Genomic DNA, 4,028 nt, shown 5'->3' on the forward strand with positions numbered 1-4,028 from the left:
AGTAACACAGACACAGGTAACTAACCGCTTTCATGTTCTCTCCGCAGGTACCGTTGCGGAGAGTGGACCAGATGATATGTCTGGGGCGAGAAAGCAGAAGGAGACTCCGCTGGTTGGAAGGCATGAGATGCGATGTCCTGAGGTTGGGGGTTCCACGACCACCACTCCCAAGAGGAGAAGGCGGGTGGTGGTGGTCGGGGACTCTCTCCTCCGGGGGACTGAGTCATCTATCTGCCTCCCTGACCGGGAAAACAGAGAAGTCTGCTGCTTGCCGGGGGCTAAGATTCGCGATGTGACGGAGAGACTGCCGAGACTCATCAAGCCCTCGGATCGCTACCCCTTCCTGCTTCTCCACGTGGGCACCAATGATACTGCCAAGAATGACCTTGAGTGGATCACTGCGGACTACGTGGCTCTGGGAAGAAGGATAAAGGAGTTGGAGGCGCAAGTGGTGTTCTCGTCCATCCTCCCCGTGGAAGGAAAAGGCCTGGGTAGGGACCGTCGAATCATGGAAGTCAACGAATGGCTACGCAGGTGGTGTCGGAGAGAAGGCTTTGGATTCTTTGACCATGGGATGGTGTTCCATGAAGGAGGAGTGCTGGGCAGAGACGGGCTCCATCTTATGAAGAGAGGGAAGAGCATCTTTGCCAGCAGGCTGGCTAACCTAGTGAGGAGGGCTTTAAACTAGGTTCACCGGGGGAAGGAGACCAAAGCCCTGAGGTAAGTGGGAAAGCGGGATACCGGGAGGAAGCACAGGCAGAAATGTCTGTGAGGGGAGGGCTCCTGCCTCATACTGGGAATGAGGGGCGATCAACAGGTTATCTCAAGTGCTTATATACGAATGCACAAAGCCTTGGAAACAAGCAGGGAGAACTGGAGGTCCTGGTGATGTCAAGGAACTATGATGTGATTGGAATCACAGAGACTTGGTGGGATAAATCACATGACTGGAGTACTGTCATGGATGGTTATAAACTGTTCAGGAAGGACAGGCAGGGCAGAAAAGGTGGGGGAGTAGCACTGTATGTAAGGGAGCAGTATGACTGCTCAGAGCTCCGGTACGAAACTGTAGAAAAACCTGAGTGTCTCTGGATTAAGTTTAGAAGTGTGAGCAACAAGAGTGATGTAGTGGTGGGAGTCTGCTATAGACCACCGGACCAGGGGGATGAGGTAGATGAGGCTTTCTTCCAGCAGCTCACGGAAGCTACTAGATCGCATGCCCTGATTCTCATGGGTGACTTTAATTTTCCTGATATCTGCTGGGACAGCAATACTGCGGTGCATAGACAATCCAGGAAGTTTTTGGAAAGCGTAGGGGACAATTTCCTGGCGCAAGTGCTAGAGGAGCCAACTAGGGGGGGCGCTTTTCTTGACCTGCTGCTCACAAACCGGGTAGAATTAGTGGGGGAAGCAAAAGTGGATGGGAATCTGGGAGGCAATGACCATGAGTTGGTTGAGTTCAGGATCCTGATGCAGGGAAGAAAGATAAGCAGCAGGATACGGACCCTGGACTTCAGGAAAGCAGACTTCGACTCCCTCAGGGAACGGATGGCCAGGATCCCCTGGGGGACTAACTTGAAGGGGAAAGGAGTCCAGGAGAGCTGGCTGTATTTCAGGGAATCCCTGTTGAGGTTACAGGGACAAACCATCCCAATGAGTCGAAAGAATAGTAAATATGGCAGGCGACCAGCTTGGCTTAATGGTGAAATCCTAGCGGATCTTAAACATAAAAAAGAAGCTTACAAGAAGTGGAAGGTTGGACATATGACCAGGGAAGAGTATAAAAATATTGCTCGGGCATGTAGGAATGAAATCAGGAGGGCCAAATCGCACCTGGAGCTGCAGCTAGCGAGAGATGTCAAGAGTAACAAGAAGGGTTTTTTCAGGTATGTTGGCAACAAGAAGAAAGCCAAGGAAAGTGTGGGCCCCTTACTGAATGAGGGAGGCACTTAGTGACAGAGGATGTGGAAAAAGCTAATGTACTCAATGCTTTTTTTGCCTCTGTTTTCGCTAACAAGGTCAGCTCCCAGACTGCTGCGCTGGGCATCACAAAATGGGGAAGAGATGGCCAGCCCTCTGTGGAGATAGAGGTGGTTAGGGACTATTTAGAAAAACTGGACGTGCACAAGTCCATGGGGCCGGACGAGTTGCATCCGAGAGTGCCGAAGGAATTGGCGGCTGTGATTGCAGAGCCATTGGCCATTATCTTTGAAAACTCGTGGCGAACCGGGGAAGTCCCGGATGACTGGAAAAAGGCTAATGTAGTGCCAATCTTTAAAAAAGGGAAGAAGGAGGATCCTGGGAACTACAGGCCAGTCAGCCTCACCTCAGTCCCTGGAAAAATCATGGAGCAGGTCCTCAAAGAATCAATCCTGATGCACTTGCATGAGAGGAAAGTGATCAGGAACAGCCAGCATGGATTCACCAAGGGAAGGTCATGCCTGACTAATCTAATCGCCTTTTATGATGAGATTACTGGTTCTGTGGATGAAGGGAAAGCAGTGGATGTATTGTTTCTTGACTTTAGCAAAGCTTTTGACACGGTCTCCCACAGTATTCTTGTCAGCAAGTTAAGGAAGTATGGGCTGGATGAATGCACTATAAGGTGGGTAGAAAGCTGGCTAGATTGTCGGGCTCAACGGGTAGTGATCAATGGCTCCATGTCTAGTTGGCAGCCGGTATCAAGTGGAGTGCCCCAAGGGTCGGTCCTGGAGCCGGTTTTGTTCAATATCTTCATAAATGATCTGGAGGATGGTGTGGATTGCACTCTCAGCAAATTTGCGGATGATACTAAACTGGGAGGAGTGGTAGATACGCTGGAGGGGAGGGATAGGATACAGAAGGACCTAGACAAATTGGAGGATTGGGCCAAAAGAAATCTGATGAGGTTCAATAAGGATAAGTGCAGGGTCCTGCACTTAGGATGGAAGAATCCAATGCACCGCTACAGACTAGGGACCGAATGGCTAGGCAGCAGTTCTGCGGAAAAGGACCTAGGGGTGACAGTGGACGAGAAGCTGGATATGAGTCAGCAGTGTGCCCTTGTTGCCAAGAAGGCCAATGGCATTTTGGGATGTATAAGTAGGGGCATAGCGAGCAGATTGAGGGACGTGATCGTTCCCCTCTATTCGACATTGGTGAGGCCTCATCTGGAGTACTGTGTCCAGTTTTGGGCCCCACACCACAAGAAGGATGTGGATAAATTGGAGAGAGTCCAGCGAAGGGCAACAAAAATGATTAGGGGTCTAGAACACATGACTTATGAGGAGAGGCTGAGGGAGCTGGGATTGTTTAGCCTGCAGAAGAGAAGAATGAGGGGGGATTTGATCGCTGCTTTCAACTACCTGAAAGGGGGTTCCAAAGAGGATGGCTCTAGACTGTTCTCAATGGTAGCTGATGACAGAACGAGGAGTAATGGTCTCAAGTTGCAGTGTGGGAGGTTTAGATTGGATATTAGGAAAAACTTTTTCACTAAGAGGGTGGTGAAACACTGGAATGCGTTACCTAGGGAGGTGGTAGAATCTCCTTTCTTAGAGGTTTTTAAGGTCAGGCTTGACAAAGCCCTGGCTGGGATGATTTAACTGGGAATTGGTCCTGCTTCGAGCAGGGGGTTGGACTAGATGACCTTCAGGGGTCCCTTCCAACCCTGATATTCTATGATTCTATGATTCTATGGATATAAACTGCTGGCAGAGGCTGAGCTGCTGTGGAGAAGCAAATCCAGGGCTTCCTCCCTGCATCTAGAGAATGTCCCATCTTCTTCAAAGAGACAGAAAAGTACCTTTATAAAAATACCCCTTTTCCATTCTTTCTAGTGTAAAAATATAACATTTAACACTCATAATAAATAGACTCCCTGCTCTGGACAGCGACTGTGATGGGGGGCTCAAATTGGCCCGAGGGGACGAATCAGCTGCAGTGTCCAGCAACCACGGAACATCTCTGGAGCATCTTGTGTCCAAGCAACATCTCTGGAGTGTGGGCGATTCCTGCGTCCAGCTGCAGGGGAGCAGGTGTCTGCCACCTGG

The sequence above is a fragment of the Eretmochelys imbricata genome, chromosome 10, assembly GCF_965152235.1.
Source record: "Eretmochelys imbricata isolate rEreImb1 chromosome 10, rEreImb1.hap1, whole genome shotgun sequence".
NCBI lineage: Eukaryota > Metazoa > Chordata > Testudines > Cheloniidae > Eretmochelys > Eretmochelys imbricata.